The sequence below is a fragment of the Ursus americanus genome, chromosome 23 (genome assembly GCF_024610735.1).
Source record: "Ursus americanus isolate L20-20 chromosome 23, mUrsAme1.1.p, whole genome shotgun sequence".
Taxonomy (NCBI): Eukaryota; Metazoa; Chordata; class Mammalia; order Carnivora; family Ursidae; genus Ursus; species Ursus americanus.
Genome location: NC_142149.1, coordinates 24163825 through 24184584, shown reverse-complemented (window position 1 = coordinate 24184584; position 20760 = coordinate 24163825). Strand labels below are relative to the sequence as shown.

The 20760-nt window shown below is 37.4% G+C and overlaps 1 protein-coding gene across 2 annotated transcripts in view; it reads left to right on the top strand.

Moving 5' to 3' along the window:
• Positions 1 to 20760, top strand: part of SPOP (speckle type BTB/POZ protein) — a 63763-nt gene that overhangs the window by 18647 nt on the left and 24356 nt on the right. Inside the window, exon 2 of one of the 2 annotated variants that reach the window (XM_045813719.2) lies at positions 12907 to 12957. The exons of the other annotated variant lie outside the window; for it this stretch is intronic. The gene's annotated coding sequence lies outside the window, so the exon portion shown is untranslated. The remainder of the gene's footprint in view (positions 1 to 12906; positions 12958 to 20760) is intronic. 2 annotated transcript variants of the gene reach the window in all.

Sequence of the window (20760 nt, the reverse complement as noted above, 5' to 3'; positions counted from 1 at the left end):
TGTAAATGTCTATAGTACTTTTTAAAGTAATTAAACAATTTTTTCTTTTTGAATAATTTTTCATTGTAAGGATTGAAGTAGAGGTCATAATTTCATTCTAGAATAAAGAATTAGGATAATGGTATCATCTTTATTGCCAACTATAAAGATATTTTGAATTAGCTAAATTAACATCAGTTGTGAAAAGTCAGAGTTGATAGACATGAGATATTTACAGAAGTGATTGAGTTCATTATAAATTATGTGAAGTCTCAAGGACATTGGACATCAGATTTTGGCAATTTATTATGCAACAGTAGAAAACTAAGACGCCTCCTTTTCTCCATTGGACTGTGCCTTGACAGCTGTGCCTTGTATAGAGTACATATTCATTAAAAACTGATACAATGGGAAAAAAAACCCAAACTACTTCCTTTTGAAAGTTATTTGTATTACATGATTTGATTGGATAAACTTTTGTGGCAAGGATGGGCAGTAACCAATAAATACTTACTTGGGTTCCCAGACTGTCTGTAGCCAATCATAAGCCATTGCTTTCTTTTAGGTCATAGTAGTCTGCCATTCAACATAGCAACTCAACCCAAATGCTGCTTTAGTTTGTTCTTGACAGGATGTGCAAGCTCAGTATTAAATTGAATGTCTTTGGATTTGATTTTTGGATTAGTTTCAAGTCATTTATTTTTCTGTCCTTGATTCATTGCCACTTAATACCAGTCTCAAATCCAAGAAACAGATTCTTAATGTGTCTTGGAAACAGTAGATTGCAGTGAAGGACGTAATTATTTTGTCTCAGTCTGAGGTCTGCCTCTTTAATCATGTGATTCAAGAGTATTTGCTTTTGTTTGGTTTATAATTTTAATTTGAAAACTCTTAACCTAAAATTTTTATCTACTAAGCTGTGGACTTCAGTCTGGTAGATGGGACATTGAACTCCATTAGGTAGAACTTGCCAACACCTAGAAGATTTTAATTTTTCTACAGCTGCAATCTTAAAGGGCCTACCCAAATCATAAGCCTTACAGGTAAGGGCTTCTTAATTAGTGGCAGAATTTGTGGACCTCTCAAAGGATTATTTGATAATGTCATAGGACCCTTGCCAGGTAATCCTTATGTTTGACTTTGCATCCCATTTAGTTCAGCTCCCCCTTCCTTTCCCAGCTGACGCCTCCTTGGATGCCTGGAACTGTCTGCTCTAAGTGCAGTGTCTGGAGTTGGGCCCTCTTGATCATTTGTGGTGTAGTCAGAGCAAGCGCTGAGAAAACCACCCTCTTTTTTTTTTTTTTTTTTTTTTTTAGCTCTTGTTTTGAAAGAGATGCTCCTGGCTCTCCGCGTAGGATGTGTGTTGTGTGGGTGTATGTAAGGTCGGCTTGATTCTGAGTGCTTCCGATTGATGCTTAAGATTATGAGGCTCCGTGTGTGTCTTCTCTAGTGATCCCCTGATAGTATAAGAAACCGGGGGCAGTCTTCTTGGGAGATTGAGTGTTGGGTGTGGTTGGTTTACTTGGGTGAGGAGAGAAAAGAATATGTTGGAAATAATCTCATAGTAGGTGTTCCTAAATTGTATTTTCCCAGTGGTCTTATAAAATTAGAGGGAGCTCCTGCGGAAAACAAAACATACTGCATTAGATATACTGCATTTCCTTGATACTAAAATAAAAAAGATTATTGGTTTTTTGGTTTTTGTTTTTTTTTTACATTTCAGTGTAACACTAACATAGTTTTTGTTTTTCCCCCAAAATGTGATAGCATACTGCAGTTGAAGATGTAATACTGCTAATAAATTATAGGAAAGTAAAATGAGAAGTTTCGTATATATTTATTCTGTTTTTAGACACTCATGTGTTCCCCCCATACATACTCACACACACACACACACACACACACACACACACACACACACACACACACACTTTGAGAGTCACCTGATGTTTGCATGGTCCTTTGTAAATACTTCCTATTAAACTAAGATGATTTTCAAAGTGGATGAACACTTTAAAAATACATCAAGAGTTGTATATGTGCTTTATTAGCAGTTTTATCACCTTTGGAATCATATACTATCCCATTTAATTTGGGGATAAATTGCTGAATTCGTAGGGATCCTTTGCCAGTGACAAAGATAAGGAACTAAATTGACTTCTGTGTTGATAAACCTCTCTGGGTGAAAATAGCCAGATTATATATGAAGGAATTTAGCTGTACATATTATTAAATCCACATCCCGATCTAAAAACTGTGTGTTCTTGGGATTCACAGAGACTCTGCAATACAAGGTGCTCACCTACGCTCTCCTTTTGGTTCCCACCTGAAATTTATTTTCTATCAATATCTTCTTACACAGACATCTCAAAGAAACAGCAGCACTTAAATCTTATAAACAAAGTACCACATATCATGTTTGCTACATTTTTGGTTGAAGTTTGTCCACTTAATTCATAAAAGATATTTCTGACCCTTTTTTTGGGGGGGGGGTCTAAGTCTTACTGGTTCTTTTTGTTTCTGTTTTTCTGTCTCTGGCCATCCTGGATGCATATCTGTCAAGTGGGTAGATCTCAGAGTTTCAAGGAATCTGGCAATCACCCAGAGAGTATATATTAAATACAACATTTGTAGGGCAATTTGGCTATCAAAATAAACAATATACAGGCTCTTGGGCTTGCTTGCATGTATGTTCAGATACACCTGTGTTGCTGGGTTGTTTGCTGTAGCAGACACTTGGAAACTACACATCAGGGTATGCTGGAATTCTTTTTTTTTTTTTTTTTTTTAAAGATTTGTTAATTTATTAGAGCACAAGCAGGGGGAGTGGGAGAGGGAGAAGCAGACTCCCCGCTGAGCAGGGAGCCTGATGTGGGACTCCATCTCAGGACCCTGGGATCATGACCTGAGCCGAAGGCAGACACTTAACCGACTGAGCCACCCAGGCACCCTACACTGGAATTCTTTACAACCTTTAGAGAGGATAGGTCTGTGTGTGCCTTCAGGGAATATGAAAGAGTGTGTGTGTGTGTGTGTGTGTGTTTGCTAGTACATGCCCTTTTTTTGGTTTTGTGCATTTTGGGGGTTTGTTTCTGAAGCTACAAAACAGTGGTTGTCTTTAGGCTTTAGAAGAGGGATTTGGGTGTCTGGAAGGAAGCTTTTACTTTTCATTTATAGCTTCCTATCATTTTTTAATTATTTGTACTGTATATGTATTGCTTTTAGTTTTCAGAAAACGTATATGAAGAGAGGCAGATATAATTTTATTTTTAAGATTTATTTATTAGAGAGAGAGTGTGTGTGTGTGTGTGTGTGTGTGTGTGCGAGTGGAGGGAGGAGCAGACAGAATCCTTAAACAGATTCCCCACTGAGGGCGGAGCCTGACACGGGGCTCCATCCCTTGACCCATGAGATCACGACCTGAGCCGAAACCAAGAGTACAAGAGTCGGACCCTCAACCGACTGAACCACCCAGGTGCCCCAAGGCAGATATAATTTTAACATTATTTCTAGAGGGGCGTAGACTTGTGCTCTGAAAGAGACGCTGGACAGTCATCCTCAATTTAAGGCTGAGAAAAGTCAGATTTCAGAAAGCATCGGCAAAGCCTGCACTAGAATTCAGGTCCCAAGGACAGCAGAAGCTTATGAATATGTTGACTTGTTCTGTTCTTACTCTATTTATCTAAGCGATGTCCGTTTCTCATTGTGAAGAATCGATTTTAGAAGACCCAATAAATTGTTGACCTTTGTAAGATAGTTCTTAAAGTAACTACCTCTGGCAGTAAAGATCAAGTGGTGGTGGTAACTTTTGCCCACATTTTGTAACTTTGGCGGCCCAATCCCTTAGAGTGTATTTATGAGTTCTGTAAGTTTTAATATTTGAATGAATTTGTGTTTCGAGTCCAAAGCTTCCCAGTTTGATTTGAATACCTCGCTGACTCTTCTAGATTTTTTTAAATTGATTTTACTGAGTTTTCATTCCAGCTGGTATCCAGGGGTTGAATGGACAGAGAAATAATTTTTGTGACTTCAGAAGGGCTTGCTATTTAAAGGCAAAGTGTACTGTAAAAGATGGTAGGAAAATTGTTTAAAGGAAGAAGACTTATATATTGAGGAGAAGCTCTCAGTTCCTGAAAATATGAGCAGTTCTTTTAACTATCAGTTGAATCTTTTCCTGACTCTTCAAGGCCAGAAACATTTTCTCTTTATTCAAACCAAGTAGGGGGCGCCTGGGTGGCTCAGTCAGTTAAATGTCCGACTCTTGATTTCAGCTTTCAGCTCAGGTCATGGTCTCAGGGTCATGAGATCAAGTCCGGTGTGGAGCTCTGTGCTCAGTGGGGAGTCTTTTGGAGATTCTCTCTTTCCCTCTCTCCCCCCTTCCGCCCCCCACCCCTCACCGCTTGCACTTGCACTGTCTCTCTTTCTAAAATAAATAAATCTTAAAAAAAAATCAAAGAAATTGGTAGTGTTAAGGCTGGTAGTTCAACCTGGGACTGGAGATACTGACTCTAGGGCTCCAGCAATAGAAACATATTTATTAATGATTAGTTGTTGGGGGTGGGGTGCCTGAGTGGCCCAGTCAGTTAAGTGTCTGCCTTCCACTCAGGTCCTGATGTCAGGGTCCTGGGATCGAGCCCCACGTCATGCTCGAGTCTGCTTCTCCCTCTCCCTCTGCTCCTCCCCGCTGCTTGTGCACTCTCGCTCACTCTCTCTCAAATAAATAAAATATTTTAAAAAAAGATTAGTTGTTGGATTTAGGATAAATATCTGTCTTTGCTTGTATAGGTGGGGAAAAGTTACTCTTCCAAAATTTAATCAATAGGCCTCTCAAAATGGGCACTCTATTTGAAAATAATTTGATTAGGCTGATAAGGTGAATCTTTGCTTCAAAGGAGAGAGTTTTCAGGAAATAAAGGAGCCTTTTAAAAACATGTTGAAGGGGCACCTAGGTGGCTCAGTTGGTAAGGGTCTGCCATTGGCTCAGGTCATAGTCCTGGGTCCTGGGATCAAGCCTTGTGTCAGGACCCCTGCTCAACGGGGAGTCTGCTTCTCCCTCTCCCACTCATGCTCTCTCTCTTGTGAGCATGCTCGCTCCTTCTCTCAAATAAATAAAATCTTAAAAAAAAAAATCTGAGGATCAGAGTCGAATCATGTCTGTGCAGTTTTAATCAGTAAAAGCTGGTTGAATTGAAAGGGAAAAGAGGTTCATAGAGGGCCAAGAACAAATAGAGTGGCAGATCTCTGTATTTTATCTTTGTAACCCCACATCCTTAGGAATCCGGTCTGTGTAGCTACTTTAGCTTTGTTGTGAATGTGGACTGAGCAATGGAATTGGATAGTATTGACAGTCGACTGAATTTGAACAGTCACATTAGGTAAGACTGGAAAGCTAGATTGGAGGATGCCAATGTTAAATGTTTTTCCTGGTTTGTTTCCAGTATCCTTTCTAATAATGGAGTTATTAGACAGTTAGAAACCTGTTGACACCAGTTCAGGTGAGAGAAAACTTCATAGAAATGGATAAATGTGGAATGTGTTAGGAAGCAGGAGTGCTGACAGGACTTGCTGATAGATGGGAACCCTAAGAAAAGAGGGGTTTTGGCTTGAGCAATTGGGTGGAACATGGTGCTGTTTAGTATTTTAGTCATGGTGTACATCTCAAATATTAAGGAATGATAGAAATTGTGCTTTTTCTGTGAGCTTATGGCAGTGGAGAGAGAGATCTCGGGGGAAAGACACTGGTTTCTTGGAAACTCAGGCTAGAAAATTACTCTGGCATGTTAGAGCACTAGACATTTTATTTTAAAAAAATTAATGATGATTATGTGCTAAAGTATGGAGTCTTTCTTAAAGTATTAGAACATATGATTTTTTCCCAGGGTCCAGTCTTCAAAGTAGGCATGAGCCTGTCAATGATTGGCTCCCTTAATAATGGTGCTCAGCAGAGTTGCCATTTGAAAATGAAATGGGAATTGAAAGCTAGAGTATATAAATATATCTTCTGTCAGATATTTTTCATTTCCTACATGTTGAATAAAAGACCATACATGATCTAAGTATCAGTCATAGGAATGATGAAGTTTTGGATTTGGAGAACTCAAAGAGTTGAGTTTTGAATTCAGATGCCTTCATAGTCATGTGACCACGACCTCTGAGCTTCTCTTTCCTTATTTGTAAAATACTTGCTCCACATGCCTCACAGGGTTATTAAAAATCCCAAATAAGATGATGAATGTCAGAGTACTTTGGAGACTGAGGCAGTGACTGATGTTTTTGAGGAAATGGTTACGTAGCTTAAAACATTTAACACAGGATGACCTCAGAAGTCCTTTTAACGAAGACCAGGAGGATGGGGGAGTAGCATGTGGGTTGTACCTCTTTTGTGAATCTTGAAGCTGTGGTTTCCACTAGGTTGTCATACCTAACTGTATGGACCTATTCTCAGTGGTCTTATAACTCTTAACCAAAGTGTTTTGTGAAACAGACGGCCCCAGGTACATTTCGGTGCTATAAAGATGATAAAATGTAAAAGGAAGTTTGGTTTTGCTGTCTTATTTGGTAGTTGGAACTGTATTCCTGGTCTTCATGCCAAAATGAAAGGCAGCAAAATATGGTTGGTATTTTTGACTTTAAGTTTTCTCCCCTTTAGTTGACCTTTGGGCTATGGCATGGGATTTTGTTTGGTTTGGGAGTATCTTTTCCTTAAGAAGTGAAAAGTATAAATATGCCAGAGGCTTGCTAGCAGTTGAAAGCAACTGTTGGTCAGCAAGAGAATGGAAAGGGGAAAAAAAAGGTTGGGGATGGCAAAAAGCAAAGGAAAAGAGAGGAAAAAATGTAACTGGAAGAGGAGAAAAAGCTTAAATCATTTCAGAAAGTCTCAAGTTTTCATTTAAAAAAAATCTGTCTTTGAGTTCAGGGACTAAGAATTGAGGTGATTAAAGAAGGGATTAGTCCTATGAGGGCAATGAATAAAATTAGGGGGAAGGGTGGAGGACAGGTCTTCAGGAGGTTAGAAGGTAGAATGGTGGAGAGGAAAGAGAAGGTCCTCTGTGGAAGCCTGGTTACTTTATAAGGATTTATAGCCTCTGAAGATAGGCTGGATTACTGTATTAGTTGTATGTAAAATGTGCTTTCTTGGGGGGCGCCTGGGTGGCTCAGTCGGTTAGGCATCTAACTCTTGATTTTGGCTCAGGTCATGATCTCAGGGTCATGAGATCGAGCCCCATGTGGGGCTCCACGCCCAGCACTTTCTCTCTCCCTTTTCCCTCTCTCTCTGCTCTTCTTCCCCCCCGCCCCACTTTTTCTCCCTCTCTCTCAAAATTAAATAAATAAAAATAATAAAATGTGCTTTCTTGCTGAGGTATATGAAGTCAGCCTCCTCCTCCCTCTGCTTAAGTAAGCCCAGTGCTATGTAATTCCAGTCAACTGGGAAAAGTATTTTATCAACAAGAGTTAGTTTTTTCATTATTAAGAAGATCTGGTCTGAATTCATTGGCTTTTTTGTTTGTTTGTTTGATTCAGACTACATTATTGTCTATTTAAAATATTTCTCTGATGTTGATTTAAAAAAATCTTTCCTACTTTACTTTTCCTTCTGAATTTGTTATTTTTGAAACATTTTTTTAAAAGGCAAACTAGAGAGACTGTGACAAACCTCTCTAGCTGAAGACCCTCTTTATTTACTTTCTCGGGTTTTTTCCCCACCCTCGCTCCCCAGAGACAACCTATTACCCTGAATTTAGTGTGCATCCTTGCAGTGTGTGTGTGTGTGTGTGTGTGTGTGTGTGTGAGTGAGAGAGACAGAGAGACAGAGAGACAGAGAGAATGTGTGTGAATATATAAATTCTATGACAGTCGTTTGTTTTTTGCTTCTTATTGTTTTTCAGGGTCTATCCATCTGCATGCATATAAATCTAGGGCCCTCGGTTTAGCTGTTTAATTTTTATTTCACTATGAATAGTTCAGTTTTTCCAGACCCTTTGATGGATCTTTAAATTGTTTCCATTTATTTGCTGTTACGGACAGAACTCCAGTAAACAACAGCCTCCTGTGCTTTCCTTGTCCTCTTCCTCCTCTTCCTTGTTGTGATAGTTGTTCTTGCTGCTTCCCTGGTTTGATTTTTTCCCCCTAAGTATCTTCCCTGAATTCTTCCAATTAGCCCACCGCTTTGGTATTCACATCATCGTTTGGAGGAGAGAGAGGGATGAGGAAACCCTTTCATAACTCGAAATGCCAACTTCTTTTATTAGGGTCAGAGGTTCTAAAAATTTCTTTTCCTATGGATTCTTTTTGGAATCTGATAAATTTGGCAACTTTTGCATTTCAGTGTTTTGTATTTTAATTGTCTCATCTCCAGTAGCTGTTTTTCACAAATGTCAGTGACTCCTTACCTCATCTTTTTCTCCCTTCCTCTTTTACTACTTCTTAACTCCTAGAATACTTTCCACCAAGTATAGGGCTATTCACTGATCTCCAGTCCAGTTCAGGGAATTCTTGTGTTACCTTCTAAATTTAGCATGATCCAGGCATGACTGATATTTATAAAAGAGTTTCTTGGACCATTCTTAGCCACATTAAGCATTAAAAAAAATATAAGGCTTCACCTTATATTAGAATTATTACTGATAAATTTTGTTCAGGGACCGTATGTTTCATTGATCAGTAGTTTCGTTTATAATTTTTTTGTCTGGACTCTTTAATCCACTATACTTTCTTCATTATTGCAAGGTTGAGTATATTTTTAATTTTTATGCTCCGTGTCTTTTCCCCTTTAAACGTGGATGCTATTCAGAGCTCTGAGCTCTTGGAATGCTGAAGTGTTACACATGAAAACTGTTACTCTTCTCTAATAATACCCTCTGCCTGCTGCAAGTGTTTGAGTAGGACTTCCTTTCTTAACAACTAATTTGGGCCGCCACCTCATGTATGAATATATATACAATATTTTCACCTCATGAATATGTGAACTACCTTTAAGAATTTATGTGTGAAGTTTTTTTAACAATTGATAAGACCTTAATGTTGAAGCCTTAGTAATAAGTATAACTACGGAATATCAGATGCCTGTGTATTTTCTTGCAGATTTATTCATGTCTTAGGATATGGTTCGGGTCACAAGTATTGTATGCTCAGCCATAAGTTTTGTTTAGTGAATTATTTCCAGTATGCTACTGTAATCACTGAGTTTGAATGGAGTTCTTTACCTGCTCTTTATCACATCAGTCCCGCAATTTATGCTGGGGAGAAATGTTCCTATTTTTAATCTTTTTTTAGAATAAGATTCTATGATACACTAACAGTATGGAGTTTTGTTTTCCCTTTCACTCTGGAAACTGCTATAACAATTTTTAGTACCTAACTCAAAAATAATCTTTTTTTCTCTAACTGTAGTCACGTTCTTGGGATATTTCATCGGGATACATAACAGAAGCCTTCCATGTCTGTGGGAGTAAAAATATAAAGAACTTTCTTCTTGAAATTATCTTTTGTTTACATAATTCTTTTTAAAAACACCTTTTTTCCCCTTCTATTAAAATAAAACCTCATTTTGAAAAAACCCAACACTGAAAAAGCCTAACTAAAGGAAGCAGTCAGTCTTCATGCTATGTCTTGTCAAGAAGTTCCCATAGCGGGTACACCAATACACGACTGCACCAGCTCACTGGAAGAGTTCTTGTCTTTTGTTAGTTTCCCAGCATTGTTATTACTAGAACAGGGGGAAAATGCAGCTTGGTTTGTATCAACTCTTTATAAGTCTTATTTGACCCGTGACTCAGTAATACTACTAACCTGAAACTTGTTAGTAAAACAAACTTTGTTAATAAATTTGACATAGATGGGCGCCTGGGTGGCTCAGTTGTTAAGCATCTGCCTTCGGCTCAGGGTGTGATCCCAGGGTCCTGGGATCTAGCCCCGCATCGGGCTCCCTGCTCTGCTGGGAGCCTGCTTCACCCTCTCCTACTCCCCCTGCTTGTGTTCCCTGTCTCGCTGGCTGTCTCTGTCAAATAAATAAATAAAATCTTTAAAAAAATAAATAAAAATAAATTTGACATAGAGGGGAAACTTTTTTTTTTAATGTATGGAGTTACTGTCTAATCTTTCAAGAATGGAAATCCAAAAGAAAAAGAGATTAACTCAGCCATTTATTAAATAAGTGTTTATTTCTGGCCTCCCTTGTGCCAGACAGGTATCTGCCTTTCATGCATTCCAGATACAGTAGGGTAGATGATTTTATGTGCTAGAGAAAAATATGAAGTGATGAAGGAGGAATAGGATTGTGGCCTTGGGGGAGAGGATGACATTTTTAAGGGTGCCAGGAAGGCCTCACAGAGATGGTGACTATTACAGAGAGATCCAACAATAGTGAGGGAGTATGCCAGGAGAATATCTAGAGGAAGAGTTACCCAGGTAGAGAAAAAGGCGAGTACAAAGCCCTGAGGCAGGGATGGGTCTGTTCTGTCTCAGGAACAACAGCAAAGAAGGGCAGTTTGACTGGAACATAGTGAGCTCAGGAAGACATAATTGGAGATGAGGTCTGATTGTGTAGGCCTTTTCCAACCATTACAAGGATTTTGGCTTTTACTCCAAGTGAGATGGGAATTCATTGGAGGTTCCATCAGAGGCCACGATTAAACTAAAAAGGTAATACCAAAAAATAATACTGTATCTTGGCTTTGCTTTCAGATACCTTGGATTATTTCTTATAATAATTTGGGTTTTACCTAATGGCTCCTGGTGAATAGCCTTATGTAGATTTAAACATTTGTGTCAGTACTGTAAATTTCCCTGCAATACAGATCTTAGGTATTTCATTTAAATTCAAAGAAAGAAAGTATGATAGGCAAGTCTGTCTATAGGTGTTCATTCCTAGGTGGCCCTGCTTTATTACTGATTTCTCCTTATGAATTATCTTGGAAAAGAAAAGTGTGTATTCTGTGCAAGACATTGTATTCACCCTTAGATGCAGAAGGATATATGCATGTGTGTGTGTGTGTGGGTGTGTGTGTATGTAGCTACTGTATTTTAACGTATTTCTTGAACATTTTTATTATGAAATATAAAACAGAAAAATATATAAAACATAACTGTATAAAGATGAATTATAAAAAGCAAGTACCTATATAACCACCAATTAGACCTAGGAATATATCATTGCCAGCACCCAGAAGCTTGCTATATTGTGTATTCCTTCTAGATCATAACCCATGCTCTTGTGGAGAGTCTGACATTTGTGATAATCATTTTCTCTGTGATTTTACCACCTAGGATTCCTTACAAACCATTATAATTTAGTTTTGTCTGTTATTGAACTTTATATAAATAGAATAATATATGTTCTTCTGTGTCTTCTTTCAGAACCTAACAATATGTTTGTAACTTTCATCCATATTGTTATGTAGAACAGTAGTTTAATTTCACTGCCATATAGCTTCCTGTTATATGAATGTACCATAATTTATGTATCCATTCTACTGTTGATGTTTTTGGCTGTTAGGAACAATGCCGCTATGAACGTTCTTGTTTATGTGTGCTGACGGATGTGCAGGAATTCCTCTGGGTCATTTTTGAGAGTGAAATTGCTGTATCTTTAGTTTTATTAGATAATAAACTGTTTTTCAGAACTGGTTGTGTTAATTTGCCATCCTACCTGTAGTGTGAGAGGTGTTCCTGTTCCTCCCAGTCCTCATCAGTATTGTCAGACTCCTTGCATTTTGCTAATCCATTGGGCCTGAAAATCTTCATTGTGGCAAATGAACTGAGAAACCAAAGCCTTACACTTAAAAAAAAAAAAAATCAAGAGTAAGGGACTGAAGGTATTGGTTTCTGTTTTAAGAATCACCAGCATTCAGCATTTTCATTTCTTAGAGTTGGTTGGCATCTTCCGCCTAGGACTACTTACAGAGTCTTAAGAGGTGTTTGTCTATCTACCCTCAGAGGGTCAGGAACCTTGTCTGTCTTTTTTTTTTTTTTTTTTTAAACCACTGTGTCTGAAAGAATGCCTTGCACAGTTGGTGTTAAGTAAATATTTGTTAAATGAATTCAGCCTCACTCTTGCTACTCTTAAATCTTCTGATCAAGACTGGCCTGTTTTAGCATCAGTAGTTGAAGACCGTTTTTGGTGAGGGCTTCTTCTATTATCGATAGTAACTAGACTGGTTTATGAAAATCAGAGAAGCTTATTTGTAGGTCTACCAGTTAAAGTTAGTGTTTAGATTTTCAAGAAAAGATTCTATTTTTAAGGAATCTCCCAGTGTGTATGCAGTACTTCATTTTCCCACAAAAGGGAAGAGAGTGCTAGAATTTTCTCCTTATGTTAGGCTTCTGGAAGGCTGGCAACCACTCTTATCCCTGTTTCTGTTTTGAATTACTTCGTAGGCTATGGTAGATAATTAGGGTGGTGGTGGTGTTTAGCCAAGATATCCCCCCAGTCTTCACCAGGAACCTCACTGTGGTAGCTGTTTGTTAAAACCATAGAATACATTGCTTTGTTTAAATGTATCTTGCTTCAGTGTAATTGACCCAGAGTACTTTTTATAAAGGACATTTTACATAAAAACGAAATAAGAATTCTTTGAACAGTTTGTGAGGTAACTGGCAAATGTGATGATGACCCCCCTCTTGTACATGTTGACACGAAGCAAACCATTGATTTCATTTTTGCTGCATTCATAGGCCAGTTGATTAAAGGAATTAGCTTGGATTTTTCGGACATTCATATCTAAGTATAATCTTTTTGAGAGATGACTAAAAATAGAATATCCAGAACTAGTGATAAAATCTAAGAATGGTCATTTTGACTAGGAAATCCTAGCAAATGTATTACCTGCTTTTGTAAGATTTTTCCTTTCAGAATAGCCAAAATAAGTAAAGACTTGTATGAGATTCAGAATCTGGTTAAGTCTGATTCATCATCTCTATTTCCAACAGAGGTTTCCTGTTAGACAAGACAAATTAGAGTCTTCCTACTGACTTAACTTGGTGAGTTTTTACATAGTTTTATTTTAAACGTAGTTTAAGATCATGAGGAAAAAAGCAGAATGAAGTGCACAGAAATATTTACCATGACTTTAAAAAATGCACATCTTGAGTGCAATCTACTGTTTCATTTCAGTGCAAATGGTATGTAAAGTTGGACTTCATAGAAGGTAAACATGTAAGGTGGTTTTTTTTTTTTAATAATGAGCATTACAAATGGTTTTAAAGAAACATTTTTCATAAGTGACTTCAAAAGAAGTTTTATTCTAAGTATTTTCTGGAGTAAACCATAGCTATTTGTTCAGATCTTCTGTGAAGAGAAGCATATAATGTAAGGCTTTACACTAATGGTGGAAGGGAAAAAAGTTGGAATTTACATTGGTAATCAGTGGTTGATAATACATGATAAAGAGACCTTAGAGTGAGATGATTTTTCTCCCTAGAAAAGATCTTCCGGGAAATGAGAATTGCAGTTTATGAAAGGAAACAAAGCAGGTCATGGGCTTCATTTTACTCTGTTCAAGGTGTTTAATTCTGAGCAGATTGCCTTTGTGTATGCACATAAAGCTCATCTTTATGTGGTTAGCTTAAAAACTGTTTCTGCCATTCAGGCCAGCAACTTAAAATTTTACTTTTTCGTATGAGATTTATGCCTCAAATGTTTATGTATATTTTCACAGAGTTTTATTGGGTAAAATAAGTATTACTGCATTTTAGTCTTTTAAAATCTGACACAAATTGTTGGGAGCCAAGAAATTCTGTTAAGACAGACATTCTGTCTAACTTTCCCCTGTTTTGTCTGCCTGTGTGGTTTTACTTTTTCCTTGTGTCATGAATTTTGGAATGAGCATTTAAAACAGAACTTCCTGCCCGTCCTTTGTTCCATTTAGCTTAGTTAGAACCTTAACATTAACATAGAAGTTGGCTTATTTTTAATAACTTTAGAAGAAGAGGGAATTTATTTTCTGCAGATGGTTTCTAAGTAAGGAGCATGGACATGGATCCATGTGAACAGTCATCAGATTTTTTCTGGTAAGACTACAGTTAAAGGAGATTAAAGCAAAAATACACTTCCATCTCTCTTTCATAGTTGAAGGGAGGCATAAGTGTCTCTTGTAAAGAACAGTGTCTCCAGAGAATACCAGATTCTGTACTGCTAGACAGTAGTAGTTAATGCTGAAGAGAATTGGTTGCCCTTGTAGTATACCAAATTTTCTGGAGTAGATGGGCCTTTTCAGCTTTGAAGTTAACGCACTTAGTCCACATAGTACACCCTAAGACCAGTTTAGATGATCTTCTTGGCTACGTATTCCTTGAGCTCTTTCTGTAGCCAAATTGTGTTAGTAAGAAATATTTTTAAACGGCTTGGTTAAAAGTATAGATGGCTGAAGAGAACTGCAGGTTGAATTTGGCTTCTAGAAAGACCAGAGGACCTTGTGAGGTTATGCAACCTCTGCCTGTTTGTTTCATGAAATGAGTCTCCTGTTTCTGAATTCCTTGCAGCTTGGACACACTTAAATTGTATTAGGGCCAAGGCTTTCATCTGTTTACTATTTGAATTCTATAAGGTTCTTCGTAGTTTGTAGTTGAGGGGAGAGGGTGGAAAACTGTAATATAACCTCCCAAATCTCAAAACAGCTTTGAGAATATAATTATATAATAAACATATCTTCTTAGCCATAAGGTTTTTTCCCCTCTTCCTCCTCCTCCTCCTTCTTTTTTTAAATTCTGTTCCAGCTCTTGTTTTAGAATGAATTTTCTCAACCTAGAGGAGAAATCTTTGATAACACGTGGGATGTGTTAAAATCTTCATCTTTCGTAAGTTTGCTCTTTGTGGCCCTAGAGATTTTTGTCCAAGTCATCAGTGGAATCAACACATTATTATAATTTGTGAAAAGAGAAGTTGCTGATGATTTGGTTCTGCCTATCTAACTTCATTTCTAAAGGTGTTTTCCTTTGGAACTGAGATCCACTTTGAAGTGAAATAGCCCCTTTATAATCAGATTTGTTTACTGATTTGGATTCCTGTCTTTCCATTTCAGACATTTCCCAGATGATTGATTTTGAAAGTGATGTGTGGAGAAGCTTAATCTGATGAACCCTGCCTTTTTTTTTTTTTTTTTTAAAGCAGTTGGAGGAGTTGTTTTTGTTTTTTTTTTCCTGGCAGGGGTTCAGTAATTAACAACAGCAGCACATCACCTGATTGTATTGGCCCAGACCTTGTGAAATCTATGCTTGTTGCAGCCGTGATTTAGTGTGCTGGATCCCTCACCCAAGAGGAGACAAGATGTTGTTACTACATACATTTAGCTCAGTTAGTCATTTTTACCTAAATTAAAAAGCAAAACAATTCAAGAAGTCTTTCTTTAAGGTTTGAAGAGATGCTGTCCTACAAGACTGTTGAGTGGCCTCTGCCCCTTTCCAGGGCAGACCTTTGCCTTTGGAACAGAGCATGCATTGCATTCTCTCTGGGTATATTTTTGGGGTAGTGAACTATGCTAATATGTCTGTATAACAACTTTTATATAATTGATAGTTTTTAAGGAGAGGGAATGATTCCCCAGCCTTTAACTTAAATTGGCAATAAATTTTTTTGCTCCTTCATTTCTCTGGTAACTGGAAGAGTTTCATCCAGAATGAGAATTATTCCATATTTTAACCTTTGAGCTGGCTGCAGAGGTCTCCTTGGGGACAAAGACACTTTGCAGTTATTTATAACCTGTAGACAAGGGCAGTAAGGCTGTAAACAGCCAGCACACACTAAGGTTTGGGAGCCTGGGAGCTATCTATTGGTTATCCCACTGCTTTCCATGATTTGAGATCCTTTCATGTACCTTCTTGTTCATCCTCATCTTGGCTTTGGATGAGTCTTACCAGCCAGGCTATTTCTGTAAATCACCATCTTATAACACTTAGACTGAGGAGAAGAAGGTAAAATAGCCTTTTTATGTTATGAAAGTATTATCTAATCCTTAAAATCATTTCGGTGTCTATGCTTGCCTAAGATATCTGTAAACTGGGGAATCTACCTGCATACATACTAGTATACTTGTTTCTGAGTTTTCCTTAAATAACAACAGTTGCAAAAATAATTCAGCTCTTAATCAGATAAATATTTGGCTACGGCACAAAATATGTTCTACAAATTAGGCTGGTATAGAAAAAAGTTATGTGTCTAGGCATGTTTCAGAGATATGTCTATCTCTCTTTATACATGGACGTGTTTACATGTGTATATATTTAATGTTAAATATGTTTTCTCTACTGTCAGTTTTAAGGGAATCAAACCTCATGTCAGATATGAAAATTCAAGGTCAAATGTAAGTAACGATGCTCAGGATCTGCCTCAGTTATATCAATATATTGGAATTTTATTATATAGGCTTCAACTTGAAAGAACTCTCAAGGTCTAGCCTCAATTCCTGGCAGTTATTGTAGCGCTTTCTATAACCAGGATTACCCTATTCTGGAAAATGCACTTATGTTACTGTTGTCTTATGGATTTGGGAACTCCCCATTGAGACATACAGGCTTACCTTTTCTCCCAAGTTTTCTTGGAGTATTTTGGGGTTTTTTGTTTTTTTGTTTTGTTTTGTTTTGTTTTTTTGATCGAAGGAGAGTATAGTTTTGGAACATATTGAATGAGTTACTTAAAATTGGAGTGAGATGAACTGATACTTTTCTTTTTGAAAATGTTTTATAGTTTTAAAAGTGTGCCTAAATTCTTAATAGCTGTTACTTATTCAGCAACTCACAAACTTTGACCTTTAACTGGAGCTCATTAAGGAAAAATATGATCCCCCAAGACAGTAGTCAACAACAATTTCATTGAACAAATACTTACTGAGGGCCTGTTATGATACCATTTTCGGTATGGGGGATGCTGTTCTCTGAGCTTAACTTCTGGTGTGGAAGATAATAGACAAGAAATTTGAAACAAGATCATTTCAGGTAGTGATAATGAAGAAAATGAAATAGGGTAATGTAATGAGAGGGGCAGGCTGAAAGTTGGGGGTCAGGGAAGGCCTCTCTGAAGACATTATACTTGATAGAACACTTAAATGACAAGGAGCCAGCTATGAAAAGATCTGAGGGAAGAAAGAGCTTTCCAGGCTCAGGAAATAGCCTGGTGCGCTCACTAAGTAGAATTAAAGGCCTGAGTGACTAAAGCATAGTGACTGTGAAGGGTAAGTGTTAGATGAGGTCAGGGACATGCACTGAAGTCTTGGCAGTCATGACAGAGGTAGATTTTACTCAGATAGCAATGGAGACCACTGGAGGATTCCTATCTTGTCTTTCATAAGGGTCTGATTTATAAGTCATCTCATCACTTAGAAAAATTAATTGTAAAGACTGCTAATTGCTTTAAATTTTTTTTTTAATTTTTTTGAAAAGAGAATATATTCACATGGTTCAAAATTCAAAAAGTACAAAAGGGAAATAGAATGGAAAGTTTCTTCCCACCCAAGTACCCTGGTTTCCTTCCTTGGAAGTAACCAGTGTCCTTGGGTCTTATATAGCTTTACAGAGAATATTATGTATATGTTAAAATAAATAAATATTTATGCCTCTTTAAATAGAAAGAACCTTCCCATTTTTTAACAGATTTTTATTATATTGTCAATTTGTATCATAATTCATTTAATCAAACCCTTGTTGATGGACTTTTAGGTTGTTTCCATTCTTTTGTGATTACAAATAATGCCGCAGTGAATAAACCTTTTATATTTGTCATATTAAATATATCAGTAGGGTAAATTTCTAGAAGTGAAATTGCTGGATCAAAGGGTATATGCATTTCTTATTCGTTCTGATGTACATTTCCCTCATGCAGAGTGTAACAATTTATACTCTAATCAGAAATGTTCTCCTTACCCTGAGCAAGTGTTATCAAACATTTTGATCTTTGCCAATTCACTGGGTGAATCAGTGTGTGGTTTAATTTGCATTTATCTTATTATGAATGAGAGTTGAAGATGTTTTCATGTATTTCAGAGCCACTGGTATTTACATTTCTGCAAACCATGGGCTGTTCTTCACCCATATTTCCATTAGGCTGTTGACTTTTTCCTCTTGATCTTTAGATTCCTTTAATACGAAATCCTTTTGTTAAAGAATGAAAAAAACAAAAACAAATATAGTGTGGTATGTCATTTATATCTCAATAAAGACAAAAGCAGTCATCTTTAACTTGTAAATTTTATAAAGCATGAACCTGATAAGGGATATAAGAGAAACCCCAGTCTTTCCTTCGCTTATTGAGGTCTCTCTTGATTGCCCTTAGTTTCATTTTAAGAAGTGTCTGTAAATTAAAAAAAAAAAAAAAAGGTACATTTAGTATTTTGTTAGACTAGATTGAATCACAATAAGTTTACCTATGACAAATTTTCAAAAGTCATTCAAACCTTGCAACAGAGGAAGTCAGTATGACCTGTAATAATCTATCCTTAGGGTAATGAGAAAGAAGTTATTACCTCACACGTTGTGTATTATTGAGGATGCTGTAACAGGAGAAATACAAACATTACTTTGAGGTCACATCAGTTTCTCAAAAATGAATATATCCAAGTCTTCCCATAGTTTCGTGGGGTTTTCTTTTGTTCGTTTTTTGTCAACAATCTTTTTGGCAACTTCTGTTTGGGAAAATGCAACGTCTCTCAGGTTTAAATAGTTATTGGGATTTTTCCTTACTTGGAAACTGTACAAGGCTTTAAACCAAAAGAAAAAAAAAGTAATAGGCTTATAAAAAGTCCCTAATAAACCATTCTTTTAAGAAGCTGTGTTCCCAGCCGTCTAGCTTGTGCATGTTTGTGTATTATGTTGAACCACGTGAAATTGCCGATGTCTGACTAGTTTTGGCTTACAAAACAATTTCATGGTTCAGTGTCATATCTCCTCAGTCATACTCCTGTAGGTTTTTTTTTTAATTCCTGTAACTTTAAGACCAGTGGATCTGTATGGCTAACTTACAGATATCACATATGAGATATGCCTGTGTTGGTTGTTGATATCCTTTTTTTTTTTTTTTTTAATTCTCTGGATGACTGGATTAGATTGAAGATGGAGGAATGCTTATAGGAACTAAAAGAAAGATAAAAAAGAACTGCAGAAGCTGTCTTTGTAACACATTCCGGAGAGTGTTCTAGCCTAGCTGTGCATATACTGCAGGTTAAACTGTTGGGACATTTCCCTCCATTGTATAGGGAATTCAACTTCTGTACTCAAAGAATCCTGATTACGTAAGAGTTTAGTTCAAATTACTGATTCGTGTTTTTAAAATGAGGGAAATTCTATGCGATTTCTTTCCCCTTGTAGAACGAAGATACCCTTGGTACTGGATGAGAACGTTAGTTGTACCAGGGCTGATACTTGCGAGTGCCAGGCTAGGAGTTTTTGGCTTTGTGTGTAACTCATCCAAAAGAACAAATTAATGCTTCTCCGTACATTGCAAATCTAATCTACTCAGCGCTGTTCAAAGGACTCCTCTAGAGATATGTGAGGGGACGAGCAGAAAAGTTAATGAACTAGGGGCGCCTGGGTGGCACAGCGGTTAAGCGTCCGCCTTTGGCTCAGGGCGTGATCCCGGCGTTACGGGATCGAGTCCCACATCAGGCTCCTCTGCTATGAGCCTGCTTCTTCCTCTCCCACTCCCCCTGCTTGTGTTCCCTCTCTCGCTGGCTGTCTCTATCTCTGTTGAATAAATAAATAAAATCTTATAAAAAAAAAAAAAGAAAAGTTAATGAACTAGAATGCAACTGGATAAGTGTTTCCGTCATCAAAGTATTTTTGCTGAATGCCTTGTTTTAGGCAGGCTGTGCTAGGTGATAAGGGGACACAAAGAAGAAGAGTTGCAAGTTCCTTTTAAAGAGCTTCAAGTCTACTGAAGGCAACAGAAGTGTTCAGAGGTGCAAAAGAAGGCAGAAAAGAAGTGCGCTGTACAGGTGTGATTAAAAGTACCACGCATGTGCATCATGACAACAGTAACATATTTTTTTATTTCTCTCTACTCTCCAGAGTTTAATGTGTAGTTGGAAATCATACTATATTGATTGACTGGAGTCTCTTGGCAAAACTAATTAGCAACTTTATGGACTCCTCATACCCACTAAGATGCATTCTGTTAGTGATTGCTATTGGTTGCTAATTTGATACTACCTTCATTGGAATTTGAGCAGTATTACAGTTGACAGATATTTTAAAGTACATTTTTTGGTGTGACTCAGAAGAGGTGTCACCTCATGGGTCAGGATTTAATAGAGTAAACAGGAAAATAAATGGTGGTGTATAATAGACATGTTCAGCCTCAGTTGTCAGCATACTGGGAAATTTGCTAAGCTTTGGAAAAGAAATTTCTCACTAGACAACTTGGATGGTCTTGTCCTAACTTTTTTGAAGCCAGGGATACTGTGTTTTGGTTGCTTGTTGTCTCCTACGAAGGTTCTCAAACCATGACCCTCAAGTAGACCACCTCTTTTCTGAAATTGTTTTTCTGCTGGGCACCTGCAGCAGTTGGCATGAAGTGCTAGAGAGTTCATGTAACCCTAGGCTGCTTTGGTGATGAACACTTTGCCCATGGTACCTGCTATGAGTGAAATTAATTAGACTTGGGCTATCCTAGTCAATTTCCCTCTCAGCCGGTTGTGTGGTTAGAGCTCCTCAGAGTCTAAGGTTCATCTTCCAGTGCTACTAACTGCTGGTTAGACATTTCTTTAAAATTGGAATAAAGGTGATATTATTAAAAAAGAAAAGAAAAACCAAAAGACTTGGCTACAAAATAAATGTGAAGCAAAAAAAAGATAGAAAAAA